This window comes from Pan troglodytes, chromosome 5 (genome assembly GCF_028858775.2).
Source record: "Pan troglodytes isolate AG18354 chromosome 5, NHGRI_mPanTro3-v2.0_pri, whole genome shotgun sequence".
NCBI classification, from domain to species: Eukaryota; Metazoa; Chordata; class Mammalia; order Primates; family Hominidae; genus Pan; species Pan troglodytes.
In genome coordinates, this window is record NC_072403.2 from 95,029,686 (window position 1) to 95,044,421 (window position 14,736).

At 38.7% G+C, this 14,736-nt stretch overlaps 1 protein-coding gene across 15 annotated transcripts in view; it reads right to left on the minus strand.

Moving 5' to 3' along the window:
• The window catches only part of UBE3D (ubiquitin protein ligase E3D), a 187,800-nt gene that overhangs the window by 125,064 nt on the left and 48,000 nt on the right, over positions 1-14,736 (minus strand). The gene's annotated exons all lie outside the window — the stretch shown is intronic.

Consider the following 14,736-nt stretch of genomic DNA (forward strand, 5'->3'; position numbering starts at 1 on the left):
TACAGATTTCCCTTCCATCCTCTACCCAATCCCAGTCCCCAAGCCATTTGTATTCTCACAGGTCATGATTATACTTGTCTCATATTTTTTCATCAAAAGAAGGAAACCAGATTCTCCTCAAGGAAGCAATCTGAAGAGAATAACTGCTTTTCATAGGACACCTGGTATTTCTAGTAAAAAAAAAAAAGCTCACTTTTATTATACGTCTTATTTTCTGTCTCTTCTTTTATGATTACTACTGGATTCATGGATAGTATAGGAATTTCAAATAAAACAAGTTTTAGTTTAGGCCATTGTACAGTCATGTGTCGCTTAACAACGTGCATACATCCTGAGAAATGCGTTATTAGGCAATTTTGTCTTTGTGTGAACATCATGGAGTGTACTCAGACAAACCTAAGTGACACAGTCTATTATTCCTAGGCTACAGACCCATAGCGCACATTACTGCATTGAATACTGTAGGCAATGGTAACACAATGGTAATTATCTATGTATCTAAACATATCTAAACACAGAAAAGGTACAGGAAAGATAGAGTATTATAATTTTATGGGACAACTGCCATATATGCAGTCTGTCATTGCAATGTCACTGTGCAGTTCATGACTGTACTTACAAGTCTAAAGGAGATATTTGCCATTTACAAATGAAAGAAGTATGTGCTTAATTTGCTTAATAATGAATGGTCCCTAGATGTACACATTTTGGTGATAATACTAACAGACAAATATGTGAAAAGTGATTTCAAATGATGCATTTATATTTTTCCATTGGCACCTAACTACTTCTCTGTATCTTTAGAGTAATTTCCATTCAATGGATTCTTGTTCTAAGGAGCTAAGACATTGGACTTCTAAAGGAAACCACATTTGTACCCATAAATTCTGATCTATAACATCAGATATGAACATACTGTAAATCAGAAGTTTCTGCTACTGATGTTACAGATTAAGAGGCATAAATTTCACTGAATATAGTATAGCAAACAATATATTTTGGGGAGTAATCAAAAGTCTGACACATTCTAAACTACCAGGAGAATTTCTCTTGAGGAAAAATATACATTCACAGTGGCCTTTTCACATTTCCTAATATTTTATGGTGAGAGACTACATGATACAATGAAAAGCACTGAATTTGAAATCAGGACAACCCAACTCTAATTCTGGTTTTGTCAGTAACATACTGACTAACTGAAGTTATTTCTCTTTTTTGTACTCAGATTTCTCAATTGTAAAATGTAAGACTTGAACATTCATTTCTGAAGTTTAAGTATATCCCACGCTGCAAAGTCAATGTACCCAATTGGGATGCACTGACAATGTCACCTTGTGACTCCTAAGTGGGAAGGGGAATAAACACTTACTTGAGATTGTTTAATAATTTTGTTTAATAATAATGTTCTTTAGGATTTGGTGATACTTGTCAATTCATTCATTCATTTACTCTAGCATCATATTCACACACTATTCAAATAAGTTAGCATAAATTGTTTTAGCAGGTTACACAACTATTAAATAATAGTCTTAGATACTCTGCTGGATATAAAATCAGTATAATTAACCTTTGTTTCTTTTGTTTTTAATCAACCAAAAAGACAATTTCCTCTAAATCTTCTCAAAACCACCTAATTTAATTTCCAAATTTATTTCAGGCAATGACAGTCTCTGCCACATCAGGTGCAGAGTATCAGAATTAAGCAGAGTTTGGCAATGATATCTTGGAAATGACACTAAAAGCACAGGCAACAAAAGCAAAAATAGAGAAATGGAACTATCTCACACTTAAAAACCTTTGTGCATCAAAAGACACAATGAACAAAGTGAAAAAGCAACCTCCAGAATGAGAGAACATATTTGCAAATCATACATCTCATAAGGGATTATTATCCAGAATATAAAGCATTCCTACAACTCAATAACAAATTAAAAGGACTTGATTAAAAAGGGGCAAAGGACTTAAACAGAGATTTCTCCAAAAATGATATACAAATAACCAACGAACACGAAAGGATACTCGATATCACTAATCAGCAGAAAAATGCAAATTAAACCACAATGATATCACCTCACATCCATTACGACGGCTAGTATTTAAAAAAAAAACAGAATAACAAGCGCTAGCAAGGATGTGGAGAAACTGGACTGCTTGCGTACTTTTGATAGGATTGTAAAATGCTGCAACTGCTATAAAAGACAGTATGAAGGTTCCTCAAATAATTAAAAATAGAACTATCATATAATCCAGCAAACCCACTTCTAGATATATATCCAAAAGAATTGAGACTGAGCATGGTGGCTTAGGCACATAATCTCAGCATTTTGGAAGGCTGAGGCTGGAGGATTGCTTGAGACTAGGGGTTTAAGACCAGCCTGGGCAACATAGTAAGGTGCGGTCTCTATTTTTTTTTTAATTAAAAGAAAAAAAAAAGAATTGCAAACAGGGCCTCAAAGAGATATTTGCACACCAATGTTCATAGCAGCACTATGCAAAATAGCCAAGAGGTAGAAGCAACCGAAATGTCCACTGACAGACGAAAAGATAAACAAAATGTGATATATACATACCAGGGAATGATATTCAGCCTTTAAAAGGATGGAAATCCTGTCACATACTACTATGTGAATAAAACTTGAGGACATCATGCTAAAGGAAATAAGCTAGTCACAAGAAGACAAACACTATGATTCTACTTACACAAGATATCAAAAAGTAGTCAATGTTGGCCAGGCACGGTGGCTCACACCTATAATCCCAGTACGTTGGGAGGCTGAGATGGGTGTATCACTTGAGGCCAGGAGTTTGAGACCAGCCTGGCCAACACGGTGAAACCCCGTCTCTACTAAAAATACAAAAATTAGCCAGGCATGATGGTTCACGCCTGTAATCCCAGCTACTTGGGAGGCTGAGGCAGGAGAATCACTTGAACTTGGGACGCAGAGGTTGCAGTGAGCAGAGATAGCAACACTGCACTCCAGCCTGAGTGACAGAGTGAGACTCTGTTTCAAAAAACAAACAAACAAACAAACAAAAGTAGCCAATGTTATGGACTGAATTGTGTCCCTTCAAATTAAGAAGTTGAAGCCCTAACCCCAATGTCCCTGTATTTGGAGATAGGACCCTGCTTTTCCTGTATTTGGAGATAGGAACCCAATGTCCCTGTATTTGGAGATAGGAGGTCATTAAGATTAAATGAGGTCATAAAGATGGGTCCCTAATCTGATAGGGCTGCTGTCCTTACCAGAAAAGGAAGAGACACAGGAGATCTCTCTCTCCTTTGACATGTGCAGGAGGAAAGGCCATGCAAGGACACAGAGAGAAAACAGCCATTTACAAGCCAGGAAGACAGCCCTCACGAGAAACCAACCCTTGATCTTGGACTTTTACCCTCTAAAATTAGACTTTTAGCCTCCAGAAAAAAATGTCTGTTGTTTAAGGCATCTAGTCTGTGGTATTTTGCTATGGCAGCTCTAGTCAACTATAATATAGTCAAATTCATAGAAGTAGAAAGTAGAATGGTGGTTACCAGAGGCTGGGGTGAGTGGGAAAGAGGGTTGTGGTTTAATGAGTATGGAGTTTCAGGTTTGCAAGATAAAAATGTTTTGGAGATCTGTTTCACAACAATAGAATATACTTAACGCTACCGAAATATACACTTAAAAATGGTTAAAATGGTAAATTTTGTGTTATGTGTTTTTAAACATAATTTTTAAAATTAAGTAGAGTTTCAATTTTCCTGCTGAAATAAAGAAAAAAAGATAAGGAAATACTAGTTTACAAGTAAAGACAACTACTAATACTATTCTAGGACTATGAAATATATATGGGTGTGGTTACATTTGTTTTTATTTCATTGGGAAAAAATAACATTTTTTAAACTGTCTAAAGCTAAAACAACACATCTGTTTTAGAGGCAATATTTAGCAATATGTAGCAAAATAAAGAAACCAAATTAGTTTATAGTTTAGTCTCTATATTCTACCAAAGCTGAAGATAACATTTCATCATCATTTTTCCTTCAATATATTTTGTGAGAAAATGTTATTAATAATAGTCAAATGTAGAATTGTTCTTCTCAGCTCAAATTTCCACATTCCTAAGTTAGATATTTTATCCTTTCAAAAAGGTGGGAAGAACCACTACCAATACCAATACTAGGACTCATGTAACTTACAAAGTGAAGAGAATTCAATTTTAGCTTAAATAAAAAACACTTCTTTACTTCCTACTAATTGCATTCTCCTAAGTCTTTTTCTCCTAAAAATACAAAAACAAGGAGCTTGATAACTATGAAATTCTTCACCAGTATTTAATAAAAACAAATCTACTCTTCATATTTCCAAAACAGAAAAAGAGAAGTATGACATAAACATTTATATTTTTTGTCACTTATTCTGTTTATCCTAACAAAGTTAAAGTGGATTATATTTAATAGAAATTTTGGCTCACCGGGTATGGTGGCTCATGCCTGTAATCCCAACATTTTGGGATGTTGAGGTGGGTGAATCACTTGAGCCCAGCAGTTCGAGATAAGTCTGTGCAACATGGCAAAACCCCATCTCTACAAAATATACAAAAAGTAGCTAGGTATGGTGATGTGCACCTGTAATCCCAGCTACCTGGGAGGCTGAGGTGGGAGGATCACTTGAGCCCAGAAGATTGAGGCTGCAGTGAGCCGAGATTGACCCACTACACTCCAGCCTGGGTGACAAAGTGAGACCCTGTCTCAAAAAAAGTAAAAAATATAAGAAAAAAGAAATTTTGGCTCATGTGATAGTAAGATTTTCTTATTTGCTGGCCTAAATACAATTTCAAGAAAATCGTGGGTTATATAACACACTGAGGGAAAAGGCAGACACAGTTTGATTTCAGATGTCTTGATTAGGGTTTCTCAAATTTAGCACTATTGGCATTTGGGGTTGAAAAATTCTTTGTTGTGTACTGTAGGATGCTTAAGAGCATCCCTATTTACTAGACGCCAGTAGTTTCCTAAGTTGTGACAACTAAAAATGTCTCCAGACATTGCCAAATGTCTCCTGTGAGGCTAAATTACTCCCAGTCTAGAGCACATGAGGCCACAGGTGAACTGATGAATTGGCAGACTTAAACTACAGAAGTTAATATAGAGTCTAAAGCCAAAAAGTTAATATTTAGCATCTAAATGCTGATAAACAAACTAAAAAATGTGATATATGAAATAAATTATTTCCCCAATACAAAATTGTGGAGCAGTAAAAAAAACCCGCTGGTGCTCACCAAGATGTGAAACGCTGGCTGAAGTGGGCAGGAGGGGAGGATGAAAAACAATACACTTCAAAGTGTTGAGAGAGATGTGTGTCTATTGCTAGAAAGAAGGAACACTCTAAAAATATTACATGCCACTTTTTTGTGTATGCTCAAGGAAATAAAACCATAGTTACATTTTCTATTTTCCTCTTTTAGACTACCATCTGGCAATCCACACTTCCATTAGAAAAAAGTTCTAGCCAATTGGACTAAAATAGTTAATACACCACCCCATGTGCCAAAAATATGCCAGGAAGTCTACAGCTTGTTCAGTCACACCCAAAAAGAAAGACACTAATGTCCTTAAATGACAAAGTAAATAACTCACAGCATGTTTACCTACTTCTCTTCCTACCTCGGGGGCAGAGAGTCAAACAACAGCAGGAGGAAAAATAAAACAAAAGTAGTTATATGCAACAGGCAAACTAAAGTAACCAAACTAATTTATTAGACGTCAACTTGTCTCTAAGACATTTGGAGTTTAAAAAAATCTACTAATTGAATACAAGAGAACACATATGACTATAGTCACAATATTTCCAGTGTCAGAGGAATGTGTTAAGAATGAGTGAAGTAATAAGGCAGGTGCATCGAATTCTTATAATACTCTTCAAGAAAGGAAAGGTAAAGATTCTACATATAATGAATATAAAAATCAGCAAAATAACCACTTCCTTTTTCTTCATACTTGAAAGTCGTCAAAAGACAAACTGGTACATCCATGCTAGTATACCCTGTGAGTTATCTTTCACTAATCCATACAGGCAGGCTATGGTAACAAGAACCTACAGTTACCAATAGGTAAATAATGATTACCAAATATTACAAAGATAAGCAGAAAACCATGCACCACTGCATAAACATTAATTGTATGCTTTGAGCACTTTTATAAGTACTCATCTAGCTGAGCAAAACAGAGATGGTCCTGGTTCACATGAAGTTTACATTTCAGGGCAGGAATTCCAGTGAAATAATCAAATATTTGGGAAATGCACCACCATGAAAGAGAGGTACCAAACTCAACCTTTGTTTTCAAAAACAGAAGAGCCAACACCCAAGGAAAACATTAATAGAGAAAAAACAAGACTTTAAGTAGAAATATTATTCTCACAGAGATTGAGTGAATATTATATCTGTAAAAAGAGATTATGACATAAGAGAAAATTTTGAGTGAGCGCTCACATTTAAACACATCTGTATAAAATCTTAGAAAGCCAAGGATAAAAAGAAAATCCTAAAGGTTTTTGGAGAGACAGAATAGGTATAATAAATTTTCAGATATTCACAGATTGACTATAGTACAAGGTTAAAAGAAGTATTAAAGAGTATACTTCATCACATTAAAAAATCAAACAAAGAATACTGAGCGAAAAAAACCACAAAAAGAGAACATATCAAATAATACCCTATCTTTTTAAGGAAGTATTTATAATAAAGATACAAAACATTCATGGCCATGATGCATGAAAGTAGACAAATGGAGGAGGGCTTCAGCTTAATATTTCTTTAAGAAGAAATATAACCATCATATCATCAGAATCACAAAGGATCCAACATAGGAAAGGGAGGAGGTTGGGGAGGGAGCAAGAAGACAAACATGAATCTCCAAGTCTTTCCTTGTTCCAGTGAACAGTATGAATACTAATTAAATCTAAATATTGACAGTTAAAAAATACTAAATTTAAATGTGTATTAAAATTTTAAGGTTAATCACGAATAATCATTTTGAAATAAATAAAAAAGTTATTTTTTGCTTCCAAATCATTGGAAGAAAGAAATGACACAGAGAGGGCAACCAATCTAAAAGACAGCAAACTATGTCCAAATTCATCAAAATCACAATAAATGTGAATAATTAAATTCACTATTAAAAAAGAAGGACTCGCCTACTGGAGTTTTAAACTATCCAGCTGTACACAGTTCATAAGGTATATCTTAATGCAATATACACTTGATTAAATGACACAAGACAGGCGAAAATAAACACAAAAAGAACAAATGAACAATTTTTTAAAAAGTAAATATAGCAATATTAACCATCAGGCAAATGTATTAGTAAGGGTTCTCTAGAGGGATGGAACTAATAGGACAGATATATACATATAAAGGGGAGTTTATTGAGGAGTATTAACTCACATGATCAAAAGGTCCCACAACAGGCCATCTGTAAGCTGAGGAGCAAGGAAGCTAGTCCCAAAGCTGAAGAATTGGAGTCCAATGTTCAAGGGCAAGAAGCATCCAGCATAGGAGAAAGATGTAGGCTGGGAGGCAAAGCCAGTCTAGTCTTTTCATGTTTTTTTCTGTCTGCTTTATATTCCAGCCATGCTGGCAGCTGATTAGATGGTGCCCACCCAGATTAAGGGTAGATCTGCCTTTCCCAACCCACTGACTCAAATGTTAATCTCCTTTGGCAACACCCTCACCGACACACCCAGAGTCAATACTTTGCATCCAGTCAAGTTTATACTTACTATTAACCATCACAAGTTGACCCCTTGTCAACTTGAACCCATACACATCTCCTGAGATCATACATAATCTTCAAATAAAAACAATAATAAGGTCATAATTACACCTAACATAATACAACTATCCTTCATACAATGGAAATGCACCAATCCCCAACCCTCTATTCCATAAAGTTAACAATACTTAAAAGCTGATATGAAGTCAATAAACTTTATGTCACATGATAAAGGAAAAAGGAAATAAGATGAAGATATTTTCCTAGTACAAGTGTATACATGCACAAACGTGTTTTTAACAAAAGGAGAAGGAAATACTCACGACACTTACATTCCTTGTTTCTGCAACTGGTCACCTGGTTGTAGCTGGTATTGATGACTACCTTCTTCTACTACCCAGCCTGTATTCCCTTTGCCTTCAGCAAGCACCTCAGCAGGTTGTGGTTTTTTTCCTGGTAGAGTGAACCAAACCTTCATTCCTGAAGGGTCTGGGTCATTTCTAGTCCTGCCTGAATTGAGCTGTTGTAGTTTCCCATTGACCTTAATCACAGGGCAAGGTAATACTAAGAGATGCCCTAATGGATCTCCTGTATTTCATGCATACTCTTCCTTACTTCCATTGTGGAGTAGTAGACTGATTTCATCTTGACAGTCCAGGTCAATCACCCCGGCCAACACTGTTACTCCCTTCTTAGCCTGTTGACTTAAAGGTAGGAGGAGTCCAAAGTGTCCAAGTGGCAATCTTAACTTCCAGTTTAATGGAATCGTTGTTTTGTCTCCTGGTGGCAGCGTTGCTCCCACTGGAACTAAGACCTCTAGTCCAGTGGAAAGTAATGTTGTGGGAAGAGGAAGCAAAAATTTTGCTAGTGGATGGATCACTAGGGGTGATGGTGAATGGTGTCACTTCCACTTCCACCCCTCAATTCCTGGACCCGTGAATCCTAGCTATGGGAGAAACACTACCATATATTGGATGCTGATTCAGAGCATACACGGCCTTCTGGAGAACTTTGCCCCAGCCCTGCAAAGTATTGTTACCGACTTGCTGTTGTAATTATGACTTCAAAAGGCCATTCCACTGTTCTATGCTTCAGGATGATAGGGAACACAGTAAGATCAGTGAGTTTCATGAGCATGAGCCCATTGCTGCACTTCTTTAGCCACAAAGTGAGTGCCTTGGTCAGAGGCAATGCTGTGTGGAATACCACGATGGTGGATAAGGCATTCCGTGAGTCCACGGATGGGAGTCTTGCAGAAGCATTGTGTGTAGGATAGGCAAATCCATATCCAAAGTGTCTGTTCCACTGAGGACAAACCTCTGCCCTTTCCATGATGGAAGAGGTCCAATATAATCAACCAGACACCAAACAGCTGGCTGATCACCCCAAAAAATGGTGCCATATCAAGGGCTCAGTGTTGGTCTCTGCTGCTGGCAAATTGCACGTTCAGCAGTGGCTATAGCCAGGTCAGCCTTGGTGAGTGAAAGTCCATGTTGCTGAGCCCATGCATAAAGTCCATCCCTGCCACCATGGGCACTTTCTTCATGGACCCATTGGGCAATGACAGGGGTGGCTGGGGAAAGAGGCTGAGAATGAGTTGTCCTATCCACTTGATTATTAAAATCCTCCTCTGCTGAGGTCACCCGTTGGTAAGCTCTCACATGGGATACAAATATCTTCACAGTTTTTGACCACTCAGAGAGGTCATCCACATACCTCATCCCCTAATTTCTTTGTCACCAGTTTTCCAATCATGCTTCTTCGAAATGTCTGACCATGTCAAACCATTGGCTACAGCCCATGAATCAGTATATAATTGCACATCTGGCCATTTCTCCTTCCATCCAAGGTGTACTGCTCCAAGTTCTGCCCACTGGGAAAAGTTCCCTTCATTGTTGTCATTCAAGGATGTCCTAGAAAGGGGCTGTAGTGCTGCAGCTGTCCACTTTCAGGTGGTACCCGCATATCGTGCAGAACCATTTGTGAACTAGGCCCTAGTCTTCTCTTCCTCTGTCAACTGATCATAGGGAACTCCCCATGAGGCCACTGGTGTAGGCTGAGGAAGAGAAGGCAGGGTGGCAGGAGTGGAGACCATGGGCATTTGAGCCACTTCCTCATGTAACTTACTTGTGCCTTCAGGACCTGCTCGAGCCCAATCATGCATATACCACTTCCATTTGACGACAGAATGCTGCTGTGCAGGACCACTTTATGGTTAGATGGGTCAAAAAGCACCCAGTTCATGATAGGCAGTTCAGGTCACATGGTGACTTGATGATTCATAGTCAAATATCCAGTTTTCACCAAAGCCCAGTAACAGGCTAAGACCTGTTTCTCAAAAGGAGAACAGTTATCTGCAGAAGATGGCAGGGCCTTACTCCAAAATCCTGATGCCTCTGCTAACAGCAGAGGCCCCCTTACGGGGGCCTGCCAAAGGCTCCAACAGCATCCCTAACTGCCAATGACACCTCAAGCACCATTGGATCTGCTGGGTTATATGGCCCAAGTGGCAGAGCAGCTTGCATAGCAGCCTGGACCTGTTGCAGAGCCTTCTCCTGTTCTGGACTCCACCCAAAACTGACAGCCTTTTGGGTAACTCAATAAATGGGCCAGAGTAACACACCCAAATGAGGGATGTGTTGCCTCCAAAATCTCACTAGGCCTACCAGGCGTTGTGCCTCTTTCTTGGTTGTAGGAGGGGCCAAATGCAGCAACTTTTCCTTCACCTTAGAAGGAATATCTCAACAAGCCCCACACCACTGGACCCCTGGAAATTTTACTGAGGTAAAAGTTCCCTGAATTTTAATCAGATTTATTTCCCATCCTCTGGCAGGCAAATCTCTCACCAATAAGTCCAGTGTGTTTGCTACTTCTTGATTACTGGATCCAATCAGCATAATGTCCTCAATGTAACAGACCAGTGTGATATCTTGCAGAAGGGAAGTGATCAGGGTCTCTCCAAATAGGATTATGACACAAAGACGGAGAGTTGATATACCCCTGAGGTAGGAAAATAAAGGTATATTGCTGGCCTTGCCAGCTGAAGGCAAATTGCTTCTGGTGGGACTTATGGACAGGAGCGGAGAAAAAGGCATTTGCCAAATCAATGACTGCATACCAAGTACCAAGAGATGTGTTAATTTGCTCAAGCAATGAAACCACATCTGGTACTGCAGTTGCAATTGGAGTCACCACTTTGTTACACTTACAATAATCCACTGTCGTTCTCTAAGATCCATCTGTCTTCTGCACAGGCCAAATAAGAGAGTTGAACAGGGTTGTGGTAGGAATCACCAACCCTGCATCTTTCAAGTCCTTGATGGTGGCACTAATTTCAGTAGTCCCTCCAGGGATGCAATATTGGTTTTGATTTACTATTTTTCTAGGTAGAGTCAGCTCTAATGGTTTCCATTTGGCCTTTCCCACCATTATGACCCTCACCCTACAGTCAGGGAGCCAATGTGGGGGTTCTGCCAGTTGTGAAGTATGTCTATGCCAATTATGCATTCTGGCACTAGGGAAATGACCACAGGATGAGTCTAGGGACCCAATGGACCCACTGTAAGTCAGACCTGAGCTAAAACTCCATCAATTACCTGACCTCCATAAGCCCCTATTTTAACTTGAGGACCACAATGACGTTTTGGGTCCCCTGGAATCAGCATCAGCTCAGAGCCAGTGTCCAGTAGTCTCTGAAATGTCTGATCATTTCCCTATCCCCAGTGAACAGTTAGCCTGGTAAAAGGCTGGATTTCTCCTTGGGGAAGGATGGGACAAAGATTCACAGCATAAATTGTCAGCAGTGTAGAGGGGTCCTTCCTCAAGGGGACCCGGACTCCCCTTCATTCAAGGGGTTCTGGGTCTGTAAACTGGCTCAAGTCTGGAAATCGATTGAGGGACTGTGATTCCCTGCTTTTATAATTCAAATTAGTCTGGAAGTTCTCTGCTTATATAAATTAAGTAGGAATGCAGTAGGCTTCCTATCACTTCTAGGAACATCGTAATTAGCTAATGCCAGAGCTCGACACGAGTCAGATTATTCTGATTGCTGCTTTGCCTCTTCTGTCCATTACGGTAGTATGCCCACCTTGCCTTTGACAGCTGAGTGCCACCACTTGGCCACTGCCACCTCGGGATACAATTATTCAAATTGTATTTAAATTTTGTAGTTGAGTGACTGCAGTTCCCACTATTAGATCTGATATACAGAGAAGGGCAATTACGGGGCTCTTCAAAGATGAAGGTGCTGCCTTCACAAATCTATTTCACAAAGCATTGGTCAAGGGTATATCTTCTGGAACCTCCCAGCTGGGATGAGTAGGTCTAGAGAGACTAATCCACTCCACCATCCCAATTTCCCTAAGCCTTTGGATCCCTTCCTCTACATTAAACCAAGAGAGATCAGGCATTTCCAGCTCACTCACAGTGGGCCATTTTTAATCCATATTTCAGCTAACCAAGCAAATAAACTATTAGAACCTTTTGTAACTCCCCAAACTGCAACATTAAAAGCAGAGTCCCTACTTAGTGGGCCCAAATCAATAAATTCAGGCTGATCCAACTCTATGTTCCTTCCACCATTATCCCACACCCTTAGTATCCATTCCCATGCCTGTTTTCCAGATTTCTGTTTATATACATTAGAAAACTCAAGCAGTTATTTTCGAGTGTAACGCACCTCCTCATAGGTCACACTCTCAACCTCACCTTTAGGGGCCTGCCAGGACTTTAGTCTAGTTATAGGTCTAGAAGCAAACAGAGGTATTGGGGGTGGCTCCTGAGAAGAATCAACATTATTTTGCCTGGCAACTGCCTCAGGGGAGGCCATAAGGGGAGGCCTGTTGCCTCAGGCAGTAAAGGGTGTATCTTCTCAGACAAAGGTGGAAAGGTTGATGACAGCATGGATTGGGGAGGGGATATTGCCACTACTGGGGGTAGGGAAGCTGCTTCTTCTGGCAAGAAAGGTTCATTGGAGTTTACAAGCTCAGTGTCCCCAGCTTCATCAGGGTCCTCCCACACATCCCCATTCCAAGTTGCAGGGTCCCATTTTTTCCCAATTAATCCCTTCACTTTAACAGTAGATGCCTGGTGAGGCTGTGCATACACTTTTCATTGCAGGTCAGCCACTCACATGATAAAAGCTTTTGTCTGATTTTCCACAATTTCAACTCTTTCTCTACAGGAGATAAGATTCTCACTCAAGGCCATCTTAGCAGATTTGAGGCTTAGTATCTGTTTCTGAAGCTGGGAGTTAGAATCCCTGAGTTCATCATTTTCTTTCATCACTTTGTCCAGTGAACTCAGGAGCAACTGACCAACTTCATTATGTTCCTTAATACAGCCAAAGGCATTATGTATAGAGTCACTAAACTCCTTGCCTCTCATGAGCAGTGAATCAGGAGTGTCAAATGTATGTATTTTGCATAACTCTCTATACAGTTCATGCCAAGGACTATCAGTGTTCTCCGTGCTATCAGAAGTAGAGTCCTTAGCATTTTTGGATGTAATCATATTAAACAGCCAACTCCAGAAACCTCAAAACCAACAAAAGAACTCCATCCTTAATATTCTGTTCCTCTAGAACCACTCCTGGTACCAAAATCTGTATTAGTCAGGGCTCTCTAGAGGGATGGAACTAATAGGATATATAGACATATATATGTAAATCTTTATATATATGCATATAAATCTTCATATATAAATATATAAATCTTCATATATATAAAGATATGTATAAAAGATCATATTAACTCACACAATCTCGAGGTCCCACAATAGGCCATCTATAAGCTGAGGAGCAAGGAAGCCAGTCCAAATCCCAAAGCTGAAGAACTTGGAGTCCAATGTTCAAGGGCAAGAAGCATCCAGCACTGGAGAAAGATGTAGGCTGGGAGGCTAAGCCAATCTAGTCTTTTCATGTTTTTCTGCCTGCTTTATATTCCAGCCATGCTGGCAGCTGATTAGATGGTGCCCACCCAGATTAAGGGTGGGTCTGCCTTTCCCAACCCACTGACTCAAATGTTAATCTCCTTTGGCAACACCCTCATAGACACACCCAGGACCAATACTTTGCATCCTTCAATCTAATCAAGTTGATGCTTAGTATTAACCATCACAGCAAATTAGAATGAAATAAAAACTAGCATTAAATTGAAGAAGAGCAAAATCTCCTATTGATAATATATTCAATTCGTTGTCATGCCACAAACTTTTATTCCTCTAATAACACAGCTTTAAAATACATAATGTGAAAACTAGTATCAAAACAGAAGAAAATTACTTACATAATCATAATATAAGATTCAACATACCTGTCACAAAAGTCCACATTTTAATAAACAGAAAAGATGAATATAAAGGGTTTTAATAAATTTGATGATATAAACCTAAATATATAAAGATACACACAAACACATACATCAAAAGAGAATATAATCAATGTACAGCTTACTAGTTGACTATGCATAAGGGCACACACACATAAAAAAACCCAAGCCCTCAAAAAGAGTCTCAAAAGCATAAAACTGAGATGCATCCATTGAACATGTCTCAATAAAATATAAGGATAGTGTCAAGTAAATCTGTTTCCTTTAGAATCACATCACATAAGCAAAAATCTAAATGGAAATTTGGGTGAGAGTGCAGGGTAATGGACATTTATAAAAACTTCAGGTGGGAATATAAATTCATGATGCCTTTTTACAAAATACTTTGATATTACCTCTCAAAATTTTAAATGTCCATACCCTTTGACTCAACAATTGTACCTCTAGAAATTCCTCTAATATAAAAAACTTATAATCAGAAAACAAACATACAAGATCACAACACTAATTATAACAGCAAAAAAGTAATAAACCGAATATCAATTAAAAGAAAACTGGCTAAATAATTTATAGTACCTCCATTTCATAAAATGTCAAGCACTAACAATGGAAAGAATCTCTAAGATATGGGCTTTTTTAAGTGTAAAAAATACACGT